We start from the raw sequence: 26,386 nt of genomic DNA on the forward strand, positions 1-26,386 counted from the left end.
GGGTGACAGACTTGCACCCCTGTATGATTTGGGCTCTGATCTCCTCTTTCTGATCAATTCCGCTGCACGCCATGGCGAGTTTCCGTAGTCGGGCGTAAAACATATCTACTGTTTCCGCTTCCGTCTGTCGAGCCTGGTGCAACTTGAACCGATCATAGTCCGGGTTAATTTGCAGATCAAGTACCTGTTCAGGGCCACAATTGCTGTGTCATACTCATGAGCGGCACCCGTGTTTGGCAATGTCTCACAAAGCTTGTGTAGTTCATCTCCTCTGAACTGCATGAACAGGGAGCGTATCACTGTGCCATCAGTCTCGCGTGTCCCTGTGAAATAGTGATTTAGGTGGCCTACCCAGAGCTTCCACCTGGATGCCGCAGTGGCCGGATCCGCCAGTTGGCTGAATGGCAGTATCGGTGTCACGGATGCGTGCGTGTAGGGTGCTAGTGGTGCTTGAGCTTGCTGTTGGGTTGGTGGTGGATCTCCCATGCTGATCCCTCAGTAGTGTCTTCCTTGCTAAGGCTCTCTGGCTACTCACTTTGCGGGTGTGGTGCGTCTGTTGACTTGATGCTGCTTTCAGTGCTTACCCCTCAGCTTTTCTTTATTTTTAGGTCTCGGACCGTAGGCTGCGCTTGCGCAGTCTTGCTCCGAGATTTAATGTTTTCTAGAGTGGGGCTTGAACCCGCCCCTCTTCTCCATTGGCTGGCTTCCTAAACGGAGGCCAGCCATTGGAGGAGAGGGGCATCACTCCATTCAAGTCCCGTCTTTTTCAGATTCGGGGCGTGTTTTTTTGCAGTTTTTCTCTCTGTGACGTCATCAGTCACTCAACAGCAATAACCATGCCCCCAAATGCGAAAATGTCGGTGCTTTTCTGACGCCATTTCTGCCCGACCGCCGTCAGAAGAAGTCGAGAAGCTGCCAAGTCCTTTGTTGAGTGCTTGCTGTCCTGCCCCCTCGTTGCTCGTGCTTGCTGTCCTGCCCCCCTCGTTGCTCGTGCTTGCTGTCCTGCCCCTCCTTGTTGCTTGTGCTTACTGTCTTGCCCCCTCGTTGCTCGTGCTTGCTGTCCTGCCTCCTCGTTGCTCGTGCTTGCTCTCCTGCCCCCCCTCGTTGCTTGTGCTTGCTGTCCTGCCCCACCTCGTTGCTCATGCTTGCTCTCCTGCCCCCCTCGTTGCTTGTGCTTGCTCTCCTGCCCCCCATATAGCTTGTGCTTGCTGTCCTGCCCCCCCTCGTTGCTTGTGCTTGCTGTCCTGCCCCCCCTCATTGCTCGTGCTTGCTGTCCTGCCCCCCCTCATTGCTTGTGCTTGCTGTCCTGCCCCCTCGTTGCTCGTGCTTGCTCTCCTGCCCCCCTCGTTGCTTGTGCTTGCTGTCCTGCCCCCCTCGTTGCTCGTGCTTGCTGTCCTGCCCCGCCTCGTTGCTTGTGATTGCTGTCCTGCCCCCTCCTTGCTTGTGCTTGCTGTCCTGCCCCCTCGTTGCTTGTGCTTGCTCTCCTGCCCCCCCCTCGTTGCTTGTGCTTGCTGTCCTGCCCCCTCGTTGCTCGTGCTTGCTGTCCTGCCCCCTCGTTGCTTGTGCTTGCTCTCCTGCCCCCCCTCGTAGCTTGTGCTTGCTGTCCTGCCCCCTCGTTGCTCGTGCTTGCTGTCCTGCCCCCTCGTTGCTCGTGATTGCTCCCCTGCCCCCTCGTTGGTTGTACTTGCTGTTCTGCGCCCCCCTCATTGCTTGTGCTTGCTGTCCTGCCCCCTCGTTCATTGTGCTTGCTGTCCTGCCCCCTCGTTCATTGTGCTTGCTGTCCTGCCCCCTCCTTCGTTGTGCTTGCTGTCCTGCCCCCCGTTGCTTGTGCTTGCTGTCCTCCCCCCTCGTTGCTTGTGCTTGCTCCCCTGCCCCCTCGTTGCTTGTGCTTGCTCCCCTGCCCCCTCGTTGCTTGTGCTTGCTGTCCTGCCCCCCTCGTTGCTTGTGCTTGCTCCCCTGCCCCCTCATTGCTTGTGCTTGCTGTCCTGCCCCCTCGTTGCTTGTGCTTGCTGTCCTGCCCCCCCTCATTGCTGGTGCTTGCTGTCCTGCCCCCCTCGTTGGTTGTGCTTGCTGTCCTGCCCCCCTCGTTGGTTGTGCTTGCTGTCCTGCCCCCCCTCGTTGCTTGTGCTTGCTGTCCTGACCCCCCTCGTTGCTTGTGCTTGCTCTCCTGCCCCCTCGTTGCTTGTGCTCGCTGTCCTGCCCCCTCGTTGCTTGTGCTTACTGTCCTGCCTCCTCGTTGCTTGTGCTTGCTCCCCTGCCCCCTCGGTGCTTGTGCTTGCTCCCCTGCCCCCTCGTTGCTTGTGCTTGCTGTCCTGCCCCCTCGTTGCTTGTGCTTGCTGTCCTGCCCCCCCTCGTTGGTTGTGCTTGCTGTCCTGCCCCCCCCCTCGTTAGTTGTGCTTGCTGTCCTGTCCCCTCGTTGCTTGTGCTTGCTGTCCTGTCCCCTTGTTGCTTGTGCTTGCTCTCCTGCGCCCTCGTTGCTTGTGCTTGCTGTTCTGCCCCCTCTTTGCTTGTGCTTGCTGTCCTGCCCCCTCATTCGTTGTGCTTGCTCTCCTGCCCTGCTATTGGCATTGTAAATGACAATGCCATTTATTCATGTTTTAAAAACAAAAACAAAAATAAAAATAATGTCATGAGCAATGCCAATAGCTCTAACTTTAAGAATGCCGAGACCATTGCATTGTAAATGCTTGTTTTCTCTCTTGGCCTTTGGATGCTTCCAATCTCCGTGTGCCACTGGTAATGTGTGCTTTCACTCTCTTTCCCCTTAATTGTCCTTGTTCCTTTTCCTGTCTTTGCGCCCCACCTTCTCACTGTGACCCTCTTTGGGGGGGGGACCGGGGCCATGTGGTGCAGCGACAATCTCCTGCTGCCGCTTGCTGTAATCCCTTATAGCTTGTGGTCCCTCCTGATATGTATTTGTTACAAGTCTGGGTTTTTTCTTTCTTTAAGAGCCTACCTGGAATGCTGGGGCCACGTGGTGCAATTTCCAGCACTCGATGGGTCTGGCTGGGCCTTCTACGTTGCAGCGTTGTCCTGCGCCCCCTCGCTCTCAGGGATTTTGCCTCGCATACACACTGGAAGGCGCACACAGCGGGCCTCGCCTTCAGCTCAAAACCAGTCTGGGGGTACAGGCAGCTCTGAGCGCAGCTCTGCCGGAGCACCAGAAAGGTGCTCGTGACTCACCGCTCGAGGCCACCTGGCATCAGCAGGATCCCGACCACCGAAGCACGGTGAGTCGTATGGCAGTAGACACCCACTATGCAGGTTGTAGCGCCGCAGGGCGGGAGGTGCAGGTCACAAAGTCCCCAGGCTGCAGGGCGGTAGGCACACATTGTGTGGCAGACGTGGGGTCATTTCCTCAGCCTCGTCGCCAGTGTAGGGAGCCGGATACTAAGGGAAGTATTGGCCTTAGCGCAGCTAGCAATCAGGAACACACACACTTGGGATCACTATTCGGCCGAAGGTCCCATGCGACCTCGAGCCCCTTTATTTATCCCCTCGGACTGAGCCCAAATATGAGGGGTGAAGTGCCGATACAATTTAGTGTAGAGGCCGGGTTGCCCTCTACAAGTGTGACTCAATGTGTTGTTTGCATGAATCTGCGTTGTTTCATCTTAGCACATTTTAGAGACAAAACAATCATACATTTTTTGTAACTAGAAACCATCTCAGTGAGAATGTCACATTTTGTAATTGTAATTGCACTTATATAGCACTTACTACCCCTGGAGGCGTCAAAATGCTTTTTCAGCAATTAGCACGCTACTCGAGAACCCTAAGAGGATTAGTAGTGAATTAGTATAGGTGGATATGAAATTAATTTGAGTGGTGGACATGTTAGTCTGTTAGTGGATTGAAAAGGAAGTGGAGGGACAGAAGAGAGAAGGGTCTATAAAGTGTTTATTTTGTAGCACATAGCAGTAGGAGGAGGTTTGAGATGAGTTAAGTGGAGGTGGAGGAGGAAGAGTCAGAGGAAACAGTTTAAAAAGGTGTGTTTGGGAGATCTGAATAGTGAAAGAGGGATGAGATGATGCAAGATGGGGCAGAGGAGTCGGAGTCTAGAAAGGGTTTTTTGGACATCATAGTAGTAGAATGGGGTTTGGGGTGAGGTAGAGGGTGTATTGAGAGAGGTATAGGGTGAGTAAATATGGTAGTGCATTGGGGAGAGTAGTACAATGAGGTTTGGATTGGGTCAGAGAGTGGAGATAGAGGATATATTGAGAAAGGTATAGGGTGAAATATAGGGTAGTGCATTGGAGATGCTGAATTAGAAGTAAATTTACATAAGTACATGGAAGGTATATATGTATAAGGAAGGGGATATATCTAGGTTTACGTTGTATTTAATAAACTCAGACTTTCAAGTGTTGCTGTACTTTAAGGTAAAACATTTTTTGGGTAATTCAATAGTGAAGCAATTGTAGATAAATAGTTAGAAAGATTTACTTATTCATGCATTTACCTATATACATGTTAAACATAGAATAATATAACCATAAGTAATATGTAAATTTGTTAAGCAGAACTAGCGAATATCTATAAATCCATAAAACTAAATTATTATACACATTTACACAAAACAATATACATATGTAGGTACACACATATAGTCCAAATAAATGCTTATATACACAGGAATATGATGCATATTTAAGTTTGTGTATAGTGGTTATGTGGGGAACAGCCATCTCCTGAGTAGTCTTCTGTAGCTAAGGTAGTTATCCGTGGATGTTATGTTTTGGGATAAAGAGTTCTATAGTTTGGCTGCTTGAACAGAGAAAGATGTGCTACTTATGTTTTTTTTCTTGTATGGTGTGATTTTGAGGTGAGGTGCCACTCTAGAGCGGACGTTCCTTTGTTGAATGTATTTAGCGATTTTATTACTGATGAAGAGAGATCCTCTTCCATGTGTTGCTTTGTGGGTGTTACAAAACAGCTTGAATGTGGATCTTCTGGCAACCAATGTAGGTCCTTCAAGGCAGGGGAGTTGTGGGTTTGTGGCTTTACATGTAGGAGTTGTCTGGCAGCAGAGTTCTGACTCCGTTTTAGTCTTTTCATAGTTGTTAAAGATGCTCCATGGTAGAGGCTATTGACGTAATCGAGTTTAGACAGAACAAGAGAGATAGTAGTCTGGACCTTGTGTGAAAATGCCAGGTGTGGGAAGATGCGTCTTAGAGTTTTTATAGTAACAAAGCTTGATCTTGCTAGTTTGTCCACTTGGGCATTTATTGATATCTTGGAGTCCATGGTCATTCTGAGTTTTCCTACTTCCTTTGATACTTTAGGCGGTGTTCCCAGATCATTAGATCATGCACGGAGCGGGTCATCATTTTTCCAGTCGCCACATGTGAGTATTTCTGTTTTGGAAGCTTTTAATTTGAGATGGCTGCATGTCAACCACTGTTCAACGGCTCTGAGGCAACTGAAAATTTGTGAATTTCCAATGTCTTTGGGGCTCTCCAGTTTAAGGAGTATTTGTGTGTCATTCACATAGTTATAGCATGTTACAAATTAAATTGAAGTAAGCAGTAAAAACTGTTCAACTTTTTTAATTGAGCAAAAGTTATTTTCAATGAATTTCATCCCTTTCCAGTATTTCTTTATATTTTCAATGTATATAGTTTAGAAATACGTTGTACATATTTTTGAAATACCTTGAACCCTATCTCATAACTCTGTCTTTTGCCCTAGCCCATTCCAAAGTATGACTTTACCTTGCTTGCATTGCTAACACTTACACTAATCCAGACTCTACCTTTCATTCTGATCTAACCTAAATTCCACCTTTATGGTCACCATTAACATTACCGTATCCTCACCCCAATTCTAACCTGACCTAATCCAAACATTGACATTTGCATTTTCTCTAACTTTAGAACTTCAAACTAACTCTTTCTTTAATCATAATCTTTAAATTATCTGCAGTGCTTCCTTAAAAAAAAAACACAACATTGGCATAGCCAATAGGTCTTGCTTTTGGGACCTTATAAGTATTTAGTTGTGCGGCACAATATCTTTGGTGCAACAACATCAACCGTTGCATGGCTAAACAGTTATAAGGTCCCAAAGGCGAGACCTTTTGGCTATGCCAATGCTTGTTTTGTCCTTGCAATGCTGGCAACTTCTTCCTGCCTGTTCTAATGCTTGTTTGATATAGCTCTAGAAGTGTCTGAAGGTGATTCAGTTCACAACGTACTATACAAAGTTTGCATTTTGTAGCAGAGTACCTGCAGAAACAAGCAGTACCTTGACTTCACGTTTACATTTACTTCGTATTTAGGATGCACTTCAGTTTTTTTTTTTACTTACAAGGTCCCAAAGGCGAGACCTATTGGCTATGCCAATGCATGTTTTTACACAGCTGTTGAAAATGTAAAAAAAAAAAAAAAGGATTTGCAACAAAACACATGAAACCGGATGTAAAAACAGTAGGAAACTACATTACTGGGATAGCCTCGGAGCAGCGAAAAGTGCCCCAACCTGAGGTGTTGTGGACAGGAGCCAAGTGAGGTGGCAGTTAGTCTCTGAAGTGTACAGCCTTTTTGGGTGGAGTTTAGGGCAGGTCAAACCGAGGAGTTTTGCCGAGGGGTCGGGAATGTAAATAGCTCTCGTGTAAATAATGACTACGGAGCAGCTGTGGCGAGGGGGAGGTTAATGTAACTGGTGCTGGTATAAAACACTCCAATACCTTTGTGTTGATTTTGCGCTTAAAAAAAACCTCCCAAAAACAAATCCGAGAGGTGCCATCTAGGACACAATGCAGCGCTTTAAATTGGCAGATTCTGTCAGGCACGGAGTATCAACGTTTCCTTAATCTGTAAACAACAATGCCAGCACTTCTCAGCAGGAATGCAATATTTATCATGTGATAGCACCAGCACCTTTTAGAAGCAAAAATGCTACTCTGGTATTGTGTAGCGACTACCTATGTCTATGTGTTTCCAGTGCTTGAAATGGGAAAAAGGATGTGCACGTACTCTGTAGCAGAGTACCTGTTTGTTTCCCAGAAGTGCCGGTACTCTCCAATTAAAAGTATAGCATTTCTCTTGAGAAGTGCTGGTACTCTCCCTCTCAAAATAAAAAAGTGCCAGTACTCCGTACCAGACAATACCGGCCCATTTAAAGCACTGTGTGTTTCCTTATCAAGGATTGATTAAAGAACAAGTTTTAGAGCTTGAAATCAAAGACGAGATTACAAGCTAGAAACTGGAGTGGTACTAAGAGCCCTCGTGAAGCTGATGGGCTGTCTGAAAATAACCTCGGTATTTCCAAATATTGTGAAAAGGAATGCAAGGGTATTGAATAGGCACACGGTTTTAGGACCAGAAACAGTTAATTTGCTTTTCACCACTATAGCAATAACTGCTTATGGCTTAGTTGGAATTATGGTGAACCTTTCTGGGGGCATCTCCCTTCAGAATACACCACTAAATTTCAACCAGTGCAGAAGAGCTAACAAGAGGAGGGTTGGTCTGCACCCAAAAACCTTATCAAAAGATGCAAGATGTTTAAAAGGTGCGAAGTAAGGAGTGCAAAGGAGCTAGAGCATAGAATGTGCTAAACACAACATAAAAATACACGAGTAAAATGAGATCCAGATAGTACGAAGGTTTGGTTTTAGAACAAGATTCATGAAAGAACTTGCCAGTAAGAACACAAAGGGGTTCTGTTTGACAGAAAGGGTAGTAACCCACTTCCAGCATTAGGGCTGGGGCAAAATCTGTAAACAAATACAAAAAATAAGACTGGTGGCAGTATATTCTACTAAAGTATCATTAAAGAAGGAGCTTGAAACTAAACGGGTCAAACAACTCAATAAGCTAGTCAAGCAGGCTGACCTTTATTAGTGGTCAGACAGCTTTTAAACCCTAAATTGTGCCCAAACTCGACTTTGGGGGTAGGGGCCCTCACAAATAAAAAACCTACCATGTTTTTGCATATTAGGGACCCAGGGTCACCCCTAGGTATCCCAGGGGTTGGGGGTCAGTTATCTATAAGGTACGCCCTTATAAAATGAGTTTTTATACATAAATAAAATAACCTAGTAAATACAAACAGGTTGCTACGTTATTTAACAATCAAAAAAATCTCCCTCTCGTAAACAGTTTGCTCCCGTTTTGGATGTTGTTGCCCTTTACTGCTGATGTCAGTCGCACCTTTAAATAACACTCCATCCTGCTGGTGACAAGTTATCATTGACAAAGTATCCTTCTCCCACTATAACCTAAAATGGAAGAGCGTTCCAAAGCATATAATTAGTTATTCTAAGGGTACAGTTCAACTAGGTTAAATAACTTAGTTTCAGCTGGAAAATATATAGCCTAAATCAATCATCCACTAAATGTACATTCACAGGATAAATTTCATCCATGATGAATATAGCTGACCCATGTTTGAAGTGTCTTTATTTGAAATAGTCAGGTGTGCAGTTCACTGAGCCAGGAAAGTACCAGTGCCACCAACTGACATGCTCAGCCTCCTGTCTCAACCCCAGAGCTCCCAATCATGATCCGCCATGAGCACCCACCTACAACACATTTTCAGTTCACAGTATGCAATACACAAAAATTATATGTTGCATGAGATAACTATAAAAACACAACTTCTGGGAAAAGCAAAACACGTAGGGAAAACAAGAAGCAGTAAAGCATGTGAAATGTAAATAGGACTGACTGCATTGCTTCTTACATGGATTCATTTAGGATTTTTTTAAGTCATAGTTGAAAAATCAGATAGTGGTTTTGCCTGTAAAGTGAAGGACATGAATATAAGGACCCAAGGACCCATTTAAAGTCATAAGACCCGCTCAATTTAACCCCGAAGTAGGGCGTACCTACTGAAATAAAAAGCTTTAAGAATTGAGCCAATGTCTTTAAGTTGTCGCTTTCAGACGCACCTTCGAATTGGATCAAGAAGGAGCATAGCAACATAATTAGAAAAATTAACTTTGAGTGCCTATGGTGATCAGAAAAGAACATGAAACATGTCAGTAGATCCCTTATCTGCATTTCATGCAACAAAGACAAAAATACAATTATGAAGATTACGCGTACCACATTGCACTGTGATCACATTAGTGGCAACACTTTTGAACTCTTCGAGTGGTGTCATGTGACAGCACAATAGACCTCTCCTAAAAGTTATTTAATGATATGCCCTAACTGAATAAAAGATTTTTGCTATCACAAGCAGCAACATATGAAATGCTGAACATAAGTACTGCGTGCTTTACAGCTGTGACTTGGAATATAATTTGTAGTTATACCCTAAATGATCCATTCAATATGAAATATAAATCAAGTGAATGTTATCATCTATATATTTGCACAGCACAGTGGAGCAAAAGAAACAAGATCTCCATGCCTTCTCTTGAAGACGCACATACCTTAGATGCCAACAAGTCTCAGCCACATCACCAAACCAGTTCAAGCCAGACCTCTAGCTGTTGCCCTTGTGCGGACCATAAAGTGAGCAACAGGGCGCTCTCTGTGTTAAAAAAGAAAACATTGCCAATAATGCAGAAGTATCGAGTTCCTTTAGAAACAAGCGCTGGTCACACGCTGCTCCCGCACCTCGAGGGCGGTGAACACGCTAATTAACATCTGTGTCGAATTAGCATGGTGAAAGCGACCACGCTAATTCGAAACCTCGCTTGTGAGAGAGAGGGGGAAGAGGAGGTGAGCCCACGAGTGGTGCATGCGCGCGCGCTGGGGAGAGCATTCTGCTCCCGCAAGGTGGATGCCACCACAAGCACGAGTGTGTGCTTCGAACAAGAGCAGAACAACGGCTAAATGTCCTCCTAAGCAGCACATACACGCTACGTAGGCGAGACCTAAAAAAAAACAGTATAGGGAACCCACATTTTTAGGAGTGCACCACCAGCCCTGCCAAATGCTGGCATGTCCTATAACCAATACTGTCTAGTTTTGATTTCACCTCATGCCCAGTTCTTCCACCGCTCTACACTTCCTGTCTCTTTTATTCATACTTCTATGTTGTTTATAATTCCTACTTTCTTTCTTTGTAAATGTTTCCTATCTTTTTCTTTCTTATTTTTTCTCCCTTTTTTGCCATTCTCTGTCTAGCTCAGGGTCAAAATATTGGATATAAGTGCTCGTGCCAATCACCTGCAGCCACTGGCACCAACCACCTGCAGCCACTGGCACACAGTAAGCACTGCCTGTCTTCAACCTTAATACCCTAATTTCAATCAAGTCTATAACTCTGAGTTGTACTTATGTGATCTTATTTTCACCAAAAGGTTTTCATTAAAATGTCTTTTTCCTGAATCTTACTGGACGAACAGACAGGATACCCTTTGTCACAGATGGTCTTGTGCTATTTGAATTTAGTAATATTGGCAGGAGTATCTATTATATACGACAGCGAACATTGAATCGTACAAGTTTACTTTTCTCAATGTGCCAGTCAGGGAGGTAAAAGTTCAGCAGTCACCTAAAACCGACACTACATCATAATCCTTATTCTCACTGGTAAGAAAGGCACAGAACAAAATATTCACATATCAGGAGGGCAACATCTGGAGTACTTGAAGTTGTAAACTGAACTTCCTTTTTAGGTCTTGCCTCCCAGATAGCGCAAGCTCCCTGGTTGAGCCAGACCTAGTGTGGGCGTACCAAGAACTTATAGTGGATTTATAGCCCGCCCATTGCTTACCACTGGTTTGCTTTATTGTCACTTTCATTTACATGCTTCTTATTTGTTGGCTTGAGTTGGTTGGTCTTTCTCTTCTTGTGTTTGTCCAGCCCCAGGAGCATAGCCTTTTTACCATCCATTTGATTAGCTGACTAATATCCTTCCTTTGCTCACTTTAAGCAAATTACCTATTTTCTTTTTTGTTAAACACTCCATGCATGTGTTTTCAAGCTCTCTCTCGTGTGCTTCTCCTTCCCTCCCCAATGCTTCTTGTTGCTGTCTCCTCTTGTGTAGCTCTCTCTCTATGTGATTTCTGTGCGCTCTGATGATGTCTTTCGTGTTATTATCCTTTCTTCCCAGTGTTGCTCTTTCCTCATGTGCTTCAACCCCTCCTGCTATCTGTGTTGCTCTCTACCTGGGCTGCTACGTTTTCCCTCCTCCCCCCACCTGGCTTTATTTTTATTTTGCTCCTCCTATCCTCTCCCCCACCAGCTCTTCCACTGCCTCCCTACACCTGTGGTCCTTTTTTTAGGTCTCGCCTGTCGATGCACTGCGCATCGAGCAAGCGAGACTATAGGGGCTCATCGACTCTTTATCTAACTTGCAAGGAATCGTGGCGATTCCTTGCAGTGCCCGTGACTTTTAAGCTCAATGCGCATGTGCATTGAGCTTAAAAGCGCGTGCACAGCCGCCCGCATTCCTCCGACACCTTTTGAAGTGAAGCTTAGCTTCACTTCAAAGGCCCGGCTTCTTCACACCCACATGCCGCTCTGCCCCGCTCCGCCCCCTCCCCTGAGTCATCCTGCCTGCCCAGACTTCTCCTCCCCCCTACTTACATCCCGCTTTCACTTGTTTAAAACTTGCAAAGATTTACTGTTATTACTAACACCAGCTTGTTTGAACTTTTAGGTATGCTCTGTTCCACAAATGCAGAAGTCCTTTGTTCCCCCGCTGAAGCAGCCCTCCGCCACCTCTCATATGCACCTTTATTTATTTTATATTAGCTGTCCTGTGTGCTTCAGCTTGCTCGTCTCCTGGGCAGACTCATCCACCTCCACCGCCCTGCTTCTTATTTCAAGGAGCGTGCCTTTTAACACTCCAGCTGGCTCGTCTTCTTCGCTACCTACTCCTTCCCCCTGCTTTTATTGCGGTGAATGTGCCTTTCAACAACTTCGAGAAGGGATTGCACACAACTGCGGCTGGCTCGTCTCCTTGGGTGCCTCCTCCCAGTATGTCCAGCACAAAGGAGCAACCTAGCCTGGTGCCATGTGACCTGCAGCCAACCGGGTGTACATGAACTGTGCCAGAGGTTTACGGGTGTAGGAGGGCTAGCAGAGGTTACTGCACTGAGGAACATGCAGAAAAATATTGCCTCCCAGTGGGGTTTAAGGCCAGGTCTCCACACAGTTTAGGCGTCTTTATTTCACGGCTCCGACCCCCCCCCCCACCCACCCACTCCAAGTCCCCTCAGATCATGTGAGGTTCCCGCCTCCAGCAGCTCGGCCCCTTCTCTACCAAGACGGCCCCCGGGGTCCGGCGCACATCAAAGGTGCCGCTCCAAATTCCAAGAGCAGGTTTCAAAAGAAGCTCTCGGATTGCAGCTTGGCTCATTAGCACAATAAACCTGTAGATGAAACTGTTCAGCTTCTTTTGAAACATGCTCGTGCAGAAAAGAGTGGGGATAATTATTTGTTTTATCTCTGTGCGCAGAGTGACGTCTTTCAGTTTCACCATTTCAAGAGACAAATAAGCGCTCAGTTTCATCTGTGTATGACCTGCCGGGATCTAGGCGGAATCCTAGCATGTCGTCATAAACATTCATCTTTCCAATGTCGGTACATTGTTCAGGGCTCTCCACTGAATAAGATAAATGTTGAATAAATATGTTTTATGTGAAGAACTTTGGATTACACGATAGTAATGTAGTTGAGCTCCTCCTGTGTGGCAGCATATATCCCGGTTGGTGCAGACTTTGACTGTCGTCATCTGTGCATGCCATGCAGCACCTCTCAGGTTTTCCCCATCTGACTCTCTCCCTCACACACGTTTGCACCCGCCCCTTGTGACGCCACGTCTCACTCTGCAGACTGCAGACCTGCATGGCCAGGCTCCTCTGCTCTTTAAAACTTGACCTTGCTGAAGATGGCATCTGCCAACACCCGCTGAAAGGGGGTGCGCACTCCGAGCAAAGGTATCACTTCATCGCCACTGTTTGCAGCAAATGGACACTTTTTTAAAACTCCAACCCCAGAAGGGAAAAGAAATGCATTTTTTAATCTTATATAGGTCGTGTAACTTCTAAAGAAATGATATAAAAGCTTGTAAAATAGGAAACAAGTAATGCTGGTGTTGATGAAAATTAGAACATAGCTGCAAGCGCATTCACCCTCACTCTCACTCACCCTCACTCACCCTCACCCTCACTCACCCTCAACCCCTCACCCTCACACAGTGCAATAGGTCTCGGAGCATTTGAGTTAGAGCTTTTAGATTTGTTTATGGCTTTTTTTCTTTGTAATTCTTTAGCATTGCCTACAGGAAACAAAAATGCTAAAGATTTAAAAAAAAAAACCATAAACAATTCTAAAAGCACTAACTCTAATGCTGCGAGACCTATTGCATTTCCAATGCTTGTTTAATATTTATTTTTGGATGGTCAGGCAGCAAATTTCTTCCTGCCCCTCAACTGTGATACTTCAATTTAATTTTTTATTTGCAGATTTATTATGGATCTATAAATTTAAAAAAAGTGGTGCTCACATGATGGCGCATGCCTGTGCATATGTCATCATGCATGCGTCTGCAAAATGACGTCGCCTCAGTAGAGACTGCTACCTGAAAATAAAGGACTTACCTTTAACGGCCAGCTTCTACGTCTCCTCCGTCCTCGTCCTCTTCATCTTCCTGTCCTGGCCAGTGGCAGCAGGAAGCACCAAGGCAGACAGGCTCCCCTGAGCCAATCACAACCCTGCACTGCAGCGTTGTGATTGGTCTGAGCACCGTGGATCGGCGCTCAGACTAGAACAGGAAGCCTGTGCATGTTCCTGACCAGGCTTGTAATGCAGCCTGGCAGGAAAATGCAAAGTGCGCATAAACTGTTTGGTTGGCCCAAGAAGGCCGGACAAACAGTTCATGCACACTTAGGGAGTGCACACCTATGGCCGGACTGGCCAGCCGGGCAAGCGGGCAATCCCCTGGGAGGCTGGAGCCCCAGGAGGACAGTTTTGACACTTGGAGGCCGGTTTCGGCCTCCAGGAGTGGTGGTGCACGTTACAAAATTCCAGCAGCAACTTTAATAAGTTTCTCTGGTTCTAGCACACATTAGCACGTCTGCACATGGGGGCTGAAGTTAGAATTTTTGCCAGGACTCTTTTAAGTTCCCAGTCCGGCCCTGTGCACACCACTCCTCGCCTGCTGTGGCCAACCCTGACCCGCCCCACCACTGACTGCAGTAGGGAAAATAAAATTATTATAACGATACGTTATCATTTTTTTTCCTTTTGAGCAGTGGGGCGACGCTCCTCCGCCTTAGCGGAGGAGCCGCCACTGATGGTCCATTGTGCCTGAATGTGCTAATGCTGCACAGCATCGTAAATAGTATTGGCCAAACAATAGGTCCCAAAGATGAGACCTATTGGCTTTGCCAGTCCTTGTTGTAGCCAGCCTCTGTCTAGCAGGCGTCACAGAGTAAGTCACCTGCCTCTGTCTGATGGAGGAAATTACATTTCAGACACGAGCGCTGCAGTGGGAATTTATGTCCTGCGCATGATCGATCAGGCAGAAGTGGACAGAATGGACCCGGCGCGGTGTGCGCGGGATACAGTTACACGAATGCCGTTGTAAGTGAGACCATTTCATTTTGTATAAGCACCCCAGGCTGCTGGCTGAGCCCAAGTCTTCGCTGTGCACGGACAGCCAGGGCGTTCATATCTGAGCAGGGCTAGCTGGCCTGGATGGATGTTCTGATGAGAGCCTGCGTAGGATGGGTTACAGGCAAGGCTATACAGATTCCTTTAAAGAAGGATAGTAGCCTTACAAGCAAAAGACCAGGTGCAGGTAGGAGACTTCCAATTTTTGAAGCCAAAAAATGGCTTTATTTTAGCTATTTCCTGCCTAAGATTGCCTCTGCTTAAATATGTGAATGTGGAAAGCAAATTCCCCGATTTCTTTAAAAAAAAATCTCCCATTTTCCAGTGTTAAAATGTTGGCGTGCAATTTCCATCATTGGATTTAAGGGAGTCATGTGTTCAGCATCCACTCCCTGCCTGGAGTCTCTGCAGTGGATCATGTTGGAGCTATATGTTTAGGGCATTCCCCAGATGTGAAAAATAGTGCAGCAAGTGCAGTGGCACCTGGCCAAGGGGTTGGACATGCCCTCTGCACCCAATTGTAGATTTTTTTAACCATCAAACCAGTTGATGAGTGACATTTACCTTGTTTTTACTTGGACCCAAGACAACCTTGCTGGTGACTAAATACAGACAAGCAGGTAGAATAATGCCTGAAATTTCCAGAGGAGCTGAGCTCCTCTGAAGTACCTAAAGATGGCAAACACATGGAGATGATGGACGGAGCGCTGACATTGTCAGACACTCACCCCCAGTCACAGGTCTGGGTAGAATCCATCATCGTTCTTTAGCATCAATCCAGTGGCACCTAAAGAAGGGACATCCCACGTGGAGTGCACTCAGAATTAAAAGCAGAGAGATACTTGTAGAACAGGCACTTATAATGGTGCTTAAGGCAGACCTGCCAACTTAAAAACAAATGTCACTGTGTGAGGAGGCCTTGGAGGGGGAGGGGACCTGAGCCGAGAGCTACTTATGAGGCACAGGGTCAAGGCTGATTTGCATATGGCCATGTCTGACCTGGGGTGGTGTGGAGTGCAAAAAAACGATGGATTTAGGCCCAGATCTCTGTACTCGGGTGAATGTATGACATTGTTCTGCATTCTGTCCATCAATTGTTGTTTTTGCAGGCATCTGCCCTCCACCAATCTCCACGCCTCCTTCTCAAAAAAACAAAGGGTCGCCGAGGCTGTTGCAGATGTCCTGGGTTGTTTTCACATTTCTTACTGGACATCGGCTGGTTACAACTGCTTACAGCTTACAAAGATAAGCTGGAAAGCCACTTTTGATGTGGTGTCCAGCCCCTCTTCCCTGACACGGCGGGACTTCGGCTCCTCACAGGGTGACTGTGTGAAGGCAGCCAAAATTGTGTGACACACAGTGGCGCAGTGCGAGTTGGCAGGCCTGACGGGTATACACCCCACCCCCCTCCTACTTCTGAGTTTGTCCACAAGATTCTTACCTGGACGCACTGAAGACTGTTGGACTGAAGAACCGGGTTTTTCAGAACCCAGTGGCGTCAGGGACACGCCCGATGTCTTCGGGTTCCCCTGTCCTGGCAAACAGAGACACGGAATACTTCTAGGTGGCGTCAGAGATCAAATTTATTAGCTGCAGCTAGTAACAGTAAACCAAGCAATACAACAAGGTGTACAACTCAGGAGACTGCTCAATTTTCGTAGAGCAAGACACCACTTTTTATCCCCAATTCAGACCATTACAAATGCACACCCACTGCGGCAAATTCTGACCAATGGAAACACATTTCTATACATTATCACATTCCAAAAAGCTCACTTCACATTGTACCAACCCCACAAGTTAATTATTAGGACTGTCCCAAATTCGATTACCAAAAGCCGGACAAACCCATAATTGAAAGCACTACCCATGTAATGAAAAGTCGTAAAGAAAAGAAACAATTCAGATGTTGAGTAGGATAAGATATGTGCAAGAAACTAAAAGTTAACGATATCCTGAACATTGATTGCCTATTTCAGACAAGATCAGCTAAAGAAACTGGCTTCGTGAAAAGGTCAGTTTCAGGTGACGGGGTCAACATCTTACAGTTCACTCGTAAGTTGAAAAGGCCCACGTTAAATGCTTACATGGACAACGAGGCCCATGCAACTTCGTTCGTCGTTTATCCCTATGGCCTACGTGAGGGCAACACAAAATGGCGTCGCAAACAACGTAAAACAAAATGGAGTCCGGTCCCGAAAGCCACGGAACCTCAGGGCCTGCCAGCCCCTGTAGTGTGAGGCACAGCACTAAAGGAGACACCATCGCTCAGTGTTACATCTCACAGCGGTCCAGAGCGGAGTCCAGGTGTCTGAGACTTGGCAGGTGGCGCCTGCAGTGGCCAGGTGATTTGCTGCACCCCCACTCACCACAATGTCTTGTGGAAGGACATAAAGAATCCAAAGGAAATGACCTGACATTTCGCAGATACATCTTCTGAAGAGTTAATGCAGGTCAGGTGATTTGCTGCACCCCCACTCACCACAATGTCTTGTGGAAGGACATAAAGAATCCAAAGGAAATGACCTGACATTTCACAGATACATCTTCTGAAGAGTTAATGCAGGTACTGACACAGCACTGCCATCTGGTGGCCAGTCATAGCACTGCAGTGAAATATGGCCTGTAGAAAGCACATAGAAACTTGTGCAATAGTGGCACCCAGTGGCCATTCATACTAAAACAGTGGTACTTATGCTGAAGACGATATACAGACAGACGGACAGACACTAGACTAGATCGAAATAGATATCCAATGTTAAGCTTCAGTATAGCATTAGTGGACATTCTTGAGGTGACGAGGCAGACAACTTTCAGCATTGACATCTCGTAATGCATGGTCAGTCGGGCCATGGGATGCCAGCTGAGGTTCTCGAAGAAGCAAACACGGATGAGCTTGTAACACCTGTAGGAAGGTGGAATCTGGCTGCATGGTTGCCCCCACTTTTTGCTGATGTTTCACAGTTTTTTTACTTTAGTCTGGCTGGGGCCCTGTTATCCAGGACCCCAGCCGAGCTGCTTCCTCTCTAAAATGATTCCATGTACTTTAGGTACACTCCAGTTTGGTTACTTGGGTACCCTTATAAATCCCTAGAATATGGTATCCTATATACCCAGGGCACAGGTACCCCAGAGGCCTATCAGGGGCTGAAGCATGTATTATGCCACCCCTGGACATCCTTCCAAAATGACACCACAGGTCTGCTACAGCAGCCTGTGTAAGGTGGGGTATGCACCCCTTACTTGGATATAGGTTCCCTATATCTACCTTACATCACTACACATATAAACCTATCAGTCACCCCATGGGAGGCCTTATCAATCTTGAAGGCAGGGTTCTGAGTTTTGTGTGAGAGGGTGCCCATGCATGAGCAGAGCCCCTCTGCAGCCTTCGGAATCTATTCTCTGGGGGTTGTTCTGTGATGCAGCCAGACCATATACTCTTAAGTGCATTATAACCTTGCAGTAAATGCTAACTTTGGAATGGCTGCAAGGAAACATGTCGTGTTTGGTGTCAAACACTTTGGAATCATACCACCCGCCAGTCCTGGCGGTGGGGGTATGAACCCACCCTCCTAGAGGGAGAAACATGACCACACTGGTACACCCGGCACCAGCTAAAAAGAACCCTGGCATCACAAAATGGATGCCACAGACTCAAGTCTGATCTCCTGCTGCTGGACGAAACTCCGGTAGGGGAGGCCTGGACAATAGGTTTCCTGTCACAGGGAGGTGTCACCACTTCCCAGACAGGCTTTAGTGTATTGGGGCTGGGTGGGTGAACTCCAAGAGTGCTTTGAAGTCTGCACTGTGGGCACATTTGGTGTCACTGTGCATAGCCCAGTTCAAACTGGTTGCAGGGGCTACCAGCCCCTGCTCTGCCACGAAACTGGAAAAAGGAAATGGGTGTAGCCACCCCTCTTTCCAAACCTTCCCATAGGTGGGTCCCCAGAGTTTGTTCCATCCCTTCCTTGGGTATAAGATAGGAACCCCTGGCAACAGGACTTTAGATTGCACCTGGAAAAACACTGATACTGAATCCTGGAACTTCGATGATCTACAAGGCGCTAGATGACTGAAGGATCTCCCTTGAAGTAAAGGATTTACTCCCCTGCGTGGCAGGCACCAAAGACGTATCTGACCGGTTTGCATCCCTGAAGCTCCCCCGGAACTTGGAAGAATTTGCAACACAGAAGGTGGGTTTCCAGACTTCTCAGAGGCCGACCGAGTCCCCAGCAAAGCTGAGACCTGTAGCCCTCATGGGTACCGTGAAACCGTAACCCCTGGACACTGTGTACATTTGCATGTGTATATGCTTCTCATCTATCCTTGAGGCTGTGCATTGGATTACTTGTAGCCCAGAACCCGAGCAGCATTTCCACCGAAGATTGCCGGCCTACACTCCACGAGTGTTCCGTGAGCCAGCCCTTTGTGTTTTTTCTCGATGTACCTTGCGATCCCTGGTCCGTCGACTGGTGGGTCCCTGAGAAGGCAACTCTAACTTTCCTTGTGCTTCTCTGGTTGCTCCAGATGTGCCCTGACTCTCCATCGCTTGGGAAGTCCCCTGGACCTTGCTGTTCCACACCGAAGCATCTTCTCTCTTTCTGCGTGGGTTGCTGTTGCCAAGGCTTGTTTTGTTCAATCCGAGCACCGATGCTGCAGCACTCAACATCCTTCATGGGACAGCTCGAATCCAGCTTCTGGTCATCGTTGGCATCTCCTGGTCCTCATGGCTACAGAGTCAAGCTTCACCTCTTCGCACCTGAAACACGCAACATCAATGGGCATTCGTCTACCGGGCCTCTGGTCACTGGCAAGTGACCCAGACTCTGTCCCCTCTGCTTTCAGGTTCTTTACATCTTCGATCCAGGCTTGGATCACACCGGACACTTTTCTTCTCCACGGCAACAGCACTTTGCAGCAGATCGCCATTGAAATCAACGACGAATCCCAACATCATTTGCCACCTATGCCCCCGGCTTCCCTGGGTGAGGTAACTCGAGTTCTCCAGTGCTCCCATGGGTGTTGGCCCTAGAACCCCTTAAGTCTATAAGGGTTTGCTCAAAGTCCTCTACTAAGTGTCTTTTAACTTTAAAATTCCAACCGCGACTTTCCCAATAGAAGCTATCGGAGCTCGCGGTTGTGTTCTCACACTTTACACGTCCCCAGTGGGTCCCCTGTGTTAATAGCTTGGGTGGTTACTTGGGGTCCCAGTGATTCTACAGGCTCTAGGCCTTGTGTGTAGTCAAGTCATGGTTCTTATATCACTTTCCTAATATATGGTTTGGTTCCCCCCTGGGGCCCAGTGTATATTGTGCTATTTACGGAAGTTCTATTGCATTTAAATTCTGTACTTTGCTCTGTAATCTCATAAAGAGATTACTAGAGAGTGTTTAGTAATAAATACTTATAATTTATATATATACCTTGTGTGGTTCTCCTTTCATTTAGACATTCGAGAGGTTATAATCCGGTAAACCAAGCTGCTTTACACTCGTTCAAAACTTAGCCTGAAGGCTGCTCTCCTTAGCTACCACTAGGATAGCTTTCAATAAAGGTTGTCTTAAACCTATCATCAATAAGGGTTGTTTGGACTGGTGCAAGGTGCTCACTATAACTAGTGGACAGCATATGCCAGGCCAACTTCTCACAACACCCATCTTACTATCAGAGTATGGCAACCAGCAGACTTCCATGGCCCAGTCAGTCCCAAAAATGTAAATTGGGCTGTGTATTACACATTTTGGGAATTCTCAAAGAATAGCTGGAGCACTATGGTGACGCTGTGATGACTTCAGAGAAGTAATCCAGGTATGCCCAGTTATTTTCATGCATTTATAAATACTTGCCAAAAGTGCATTTTGCACTTCTAGCTTTTTTCTTTTTTCTCAATTTTCTTTTTTTTTGTTCGTGTGCCAAAACTCCTCAACTTGCACTTCCTACAGCAATGGGTGCATACCCTGTCCATTCCCACCCTGAAACCACATTTAGGCTCGCTTAACAGGAATCTCCAGGCATTTCTGGGACAAGGAAAAGTCAGTGAATGCCCAAAATCTGCACAAACGCTCCAGGGTATCTCTGCTTTGGAATGTTCACTCATTGCCCCGGGAGCTGATTTACTCCCATACAACATCACATCAGGCTGGGGTAACATTGTGTTAGTAGATACATTTGCTAATCTCAATCCAAGTTTTCTAAATACAAAATGTGGTTTTTCACTTGTAAATCAAAATATTTGTATGTGTAAGTTGAACCTCCATGCACAAATGCCTGTGTCCATTGGACCCACAGTGTCCAGACATCGGAGTATTGCATTGACTGATGACTGATGGTCTTCACTGAGGAATTGAGGGTCTTAATTGAGCGACTGAGGGTATTCATTGCGGTCATTGTGGGATCCAGCTATCAACCTCAGGGCCACACACAAAAACGCAGGAATCTACATTTTAGGCATCACACGTGAGTATGCTGAGGATGCTTTGGTTTCTCACTCCTAGGATTGCAAGAGCACACCTTCAGACCCCTGCATGGATAAAAAAAAATGATAAACCGTGGGTGATAATGTATTCATACTCCTGCCTCTTTATCTCAGCCGGCTCACTTATTTCTCTGTATTTGTTGATCCAGGGTTAGAGACTTGGGGGATCCCAGGTGACCGACCATAACTCTGGCCGGACAAGACATGGATTTTTGAGCCAATAAAACCCAGGCCCGCCCCAAAGAATGGGAAGTAGTTCCCATGTCGTGATTAATCGAGTATGCCAATGGAGGAGATCCACAGATCTGTATCCACTCCTGCTCCTCATCAGGTGGCGTGCTAAGGGGTAAATCGAGGTACCTATGCGCATAGACTTGTGGACTCTCCTGTGATCCTGTATTGAATTTCTTTCTGTACTTAAGGTCAATGAGCCGCAATACTCCCTACTGTACAGAACATACAGGAACCTACGCGAGCCCACCAGCCTGTGTGTAGATTCATATACCTACTATAAGGTAGTGGTGATCGTAGTGGCTCTATAGAATACCTCTTCCTGTGTCTGTTTATTAAGGGGTAAAACAAAGCCAGCAAGGCACAAATATCTGCAAGCAGGCGTCGGTGTCTACCAACGGGCCCCAAGATCCACGAGTATATCCCAGTACACGCTAACAGGAATAATGATCTGAAAGTATCCGTGAGATTTACCAACAAACACATGGATCTGTAACAACCAAAGGATTTCACCAGCATGCTCCACGACCTACAGTTTGACTTTTGTCCCCATACCCACCAACAGGTCCCAGGAAACTTAGCGAAGATCAAGAAGCCGCATTGAGGCTGCTGGTAGCATCTGGGATACACTGGCAAGTCCAGAGACTGATAAGAACCCAGATCCGCCAGTAGAGCTTCAGTTCTGAAGGCAGGCCCACAGATTTGCCAATACGTCACTGGAGGTCACAGGTAAATACTTGTTTCTAGCCAGCAAGAGGAAATCACAGTAAGATGGGATTGGGTGGCTTGCTCTCTGCAACTTTAAAGTTGTATATTGAGGGAAGTGTTTTACCTCTTGATATTTAAGGGAAAATTGGGGCATTGCTGTTATGGAAATGTCAAAGGTGTATTTCTGATGGATACTTCTTCCTGCAGATTACTCTCTTTAAACCATAATGTTTGCTCTGGACTGTATCTGGAAAGCCTTTTTTCATAGCTCTCCAGTGCTGCTAGGTGGCTTCAGTTGTGTCCTCCATCTTGATGTAATGCTATCATGTGTGTGTACACAGCACGTACTGGGCACACTGGCATCAGTTCCTATTTTTACGTGCCTCTTTGACGCAGGCCCTAGCTCAGGTCTGTGTTTGAAGATGAATTCCCTGAACACATTCACAGTGACTAAGTCACATATCCCCACCTACTGTCTCAGGGTTTAAACCCTTTTGACAACATTGTAAGGAGATATCCTTTTCATACCCTCATGACTTTTGTATGTGGTGCCTTTGTGTCAACCATGACCCCTCAGCCTGTGACTCTTGCTCTTTGATGAATCTGAAGGCCATCACGGAGTGGAAGGCTAAACTAGTTTTGACTAGGGTCCATAAGGGCCCTCCAGTCTGGTCCATCTCCTCTCATTCAAGTAAGTCACTTGACGCAAAATGACCCCCAAGGGATTTTCCAGCAAAAAACACCATGATGCCATTAGAAAGAAAAGTCTTCTTCCTTGAGTAAATGGCCCAGCTCTGTGATCTTTCAGAGGATCAACACAGTTCCTCAATGATGGTTTCTTCCTAAGCATTCAGAGTCAATCCAGTTTCTGAAGAAGATGAAGCTGGAGGCCCAGACTCCATCTGCTGACTATTCTTAGGTTGAGGCCTTTCGACAGGCTATTCTCTGCATTTTCAGGAAGATCCGACTACTCTCTGGACTTCCTAAGTGTTGGTCCCTTCCAGCAGGTTGAGCAATTTCAGCGTCTCCAACCCGAATGCTCCCAGAATCTGAGCCTCCATGAGCTCCAGCCTTGGTACTGCTGTTGAAAAAGCCACTGCCTTCCATAGTAGCATCCGTCATGCCTTCAGCATGGTCTCCGACATCTTCACTGTTGCCACCCTCAGAGCCGATTTTAGTGCCTTAAAACATTTTTGACACATACCGCCAGTTTCAAACAGAGAGGAAGGTTTGTATCGCTCACTTTACTAGCAATTGTGAGATGATCATGAAAGATCACTGGGTGTTTCAATTATCCACAAGGGTTATGCCCACACCTTCATGTCCTCCCACCTGGAACACCCTATTTCTGCAAAGAATTGCTCTCCTAAACATGTCTTAATCCTGAATCACATTTCAATCCTCGTCCTGCAAGCCCTCCACCTGCTTGGTTTGATGACCATGTGCATCCAGTTGGTGCATATTAGAAATGGGGTCTATAGTTTGCAGTGGTATTCACCCTGTCCACGTAGGGACCTTCACTCTAGTCAGGTTAAGGGAATCACACAACTAAGATAACCCCTGCCCACCCCTTGATAGTTTGGAATGAGCAGTTAGGTTTATCTCAGAAGCAGTGGGTAAAGCATTTGTACATGCGCACACAGTAACACAGTGATAACACTACAAAAGGAGTCCACACCAGTTTAGAAAAATAGCTAATATTTATCAGAATAAAACAAGACCAAAACAACAAAAATCCAACATACACAAGTAATGATATCACTGTTCAAAGGTTCACTAAGTCTTAATCCATAGAAATCAATGGATGCAAGTGTTTTAGCTCAAAGTACCTGAGATGTGTAAATAACAAAGATGATGCGGGCCGCAGGGGAGGTGAGGCGCCGGAAAACAAAGTGATGCGTCGATTCCTTATTGGCAGAGGAGGTGATGCGTCAGTTCCTTACTGCTAAGCAGGGGAGCTGATGTGTTGAATAATTGCTGACAGGAGAAGTGATGCGTTGATTCTTTGCTGACAGGGAAGGTGATGCGTCGATTCCCTGCTGATAGGGGAGGTAATGCATCAGGGTCCAGGCACGCAGCCGTGGTTCCTTACTGCGGTGCGTTGTTGATGAAGAATCAGCGCCCAGGGACAATGCGTCAAAAATCCGGCTCCGTTGATGCAGCAATTTCCACATCCGCACACAAGGGATCCGTCGGATTTGGAGTGGGTGCCACAAATATCTGCAACACCGGGCTCAGGACTCACGCTGCAGCAATTTTTCTGATATACTGCGTTGGCAAACTGGGGCCTGCGGTGAAGCCATAGGCGACACGCCGATTATGAACCATGCTTCTTATATCACAAGATTCTATTTCCAAGGGTCCAGGAACTGGATTTAGCACCTCTTGGCAAGTCAGGACTCTCAGTAGAAGAGGCCAGGCACTGGTAAGTGAAGTCTTTGACGGCCCTGAGACTTCTTAACAGAAAGCAAGCATACATAAGCCCTTGGAGAACCTGTAATCCGGATACAGAAAGCAAAGGCCAGTCCTTTTACTCCCACGACATAAGCAGCAAGCAGCAGGGCAGCACAACTAAACAACAAGGCAGAGTGTCAGTCCCTCCTGCAACATCCAGCTTTTTTCCCTGGCAGAATGTCCTTTTGACCAGAAGTATTTTGAAGTTATGGTGTCACAGCTCCAGTACTTATACCAGTTTCTGTGTTTGAAGTAGGCCAGCTTCAAAGGAAAGTCATTGTAGTGCACAAGACCCTGCCTTTTCCAGACCTGGCTCCAGACACACTACAGGGGGGTGGAGACAGCTTTGTGAGAGGGCAGGCACAGGCCTATTCAGGTTGATCAGTACCAGTAATGACTCCATGTAGATGTGGAAAAGCATGGGCGAGATGATAGAGGCTTGAGGGACCCCAGCTTTTGTGGAGTATGGTTTGGCTGAGAAAGGTGGGGTATGGATGACATTAGTTCTGTTTCAAAGGTAGGATGTGATCCAGTCTATAGCAGTCCCCTCTATGCTGGTTTCGTATAGTCTTTGTATCATAGTGTCATGGTCAACCGTGTCAAAAGCAGCCGGGAGGTCCAAGAGGAGTAGCGCAGCAACCCAGTTGCGGTCAACTGTGTTCTTCAGATCATCCCAGATGACAAGGAGGGCAGATTCTGTCCCTTTTCCAAAATGGAATCCTGTTTGGAAGTCTGAAAGTATGACATTGTCTTCAATGAATTGTGACACCTGGGTGAACGCTGCACTTTCTATCAGTTTGCCCAGGAAATGTCCTTTTGTAATGGGTCTGTAGTTGTCAGTGTTCAGCGGGACCACATTTGTTTTCTTCAGTAAAGGGCATATGTATGACTTTTTGAGTTCTTCTGGAAATGTTCCAGTAGTTAAGGAATTGTTGATGAATCTTCTTACTGGAGTGGCAGCAGAGGTTGTTAGGAGAAGTGTCTTGAAAATGTGCAGTGGACACGGGTCAGAAGGGCTGCCGTCAGGCCTGCTTGCTTTGACCAGGTCCATAAATTCATCATGTGAAATGTGTTGAAAGGAACTGAGAGGCTGAAATAAAGTATTCTTGGATTGTTGGTTTGTAAAAGGGTTAGTGCTGGTGCTTTGTCTTTGTTTTAAGTACAAGTCCAACGTGTCTGCTTTGTCCGTGTAATGATTTGCCAGATAATCTGTGAAATCTTGAGTAACGGGATGAGTTCCTTCTAGGCAATTTGGTTTACAAAATTCAGAGTATTTTATAGACTTATTTATTTGCACATTTAGCATTTTGAATTCTGTTTGAATAGTACAATTTTCTTTGCCTTTTTGATAGCTAACTTGTATAATCTGTTAATTTTATGTAGTTGAAGTTTGTCTTGTTTGTTTTTTGTTTTGAGCCAGGCTCGTTGCAGCTTTCTAATTTGTAGTTTTATGTCTTTTATCTCTGTATTTCTCAAAGGTGCTTGTTTTCTTTTGTTCTGTTGTGTGGTTTTGAGTGGTATCGGGTTATCAAAAGCTTCCTGTACCCACTCATATAGTTTTTTAACAGAATTTATTGTTTCCAGATCTGTACTGGATGTTAGTTGTGTTTCTAAGTGTTCCAAGTTGAGTTTGTTCCACGGTCGATAGGTGGATGCACGTAAGGGGGTTTTAGGTGAGTCACTTAGTGTTGTTTTATATTGGAAAGCAAGCAAATGGTGGTCTGACCATGTGACCAGAGGTATAGTTTGAAAGGTAACTAGTTCGGTATTAACAAAAATGACATCTAGGATATGTTCAGCGATGTGTGTGGGTTTGTGGACAATTTGATGCAGGTTCAGTACGTCTAGGCCAGTGATTATTGTTTTTGGATGGGTCATATTGGGTTTTTCAAACCAAATGTTGAGGTCACCCAGAAAGCATAGGTTGGAGTGTATTGTTATCAGGTTTGAAACTGTGTCTAGAGGTGCGTCTGGAAATGTCGCCTTGCTA

This window comes from Lissotriton helveticus, chromosome 1_1, assembly GCF_964261635.1.
Source record: "Lissotriton helveticus chromosome 1_1, aLisHel1.1, whole genome shotgun sequence".
NCBI classification, from domain to species: domain Eukaryota; kingdom Metazoa; phylum Chordata; class Amphibia; order Caudata; family Salamandridae; genus Lissotriton; species Lissotriton helveticus.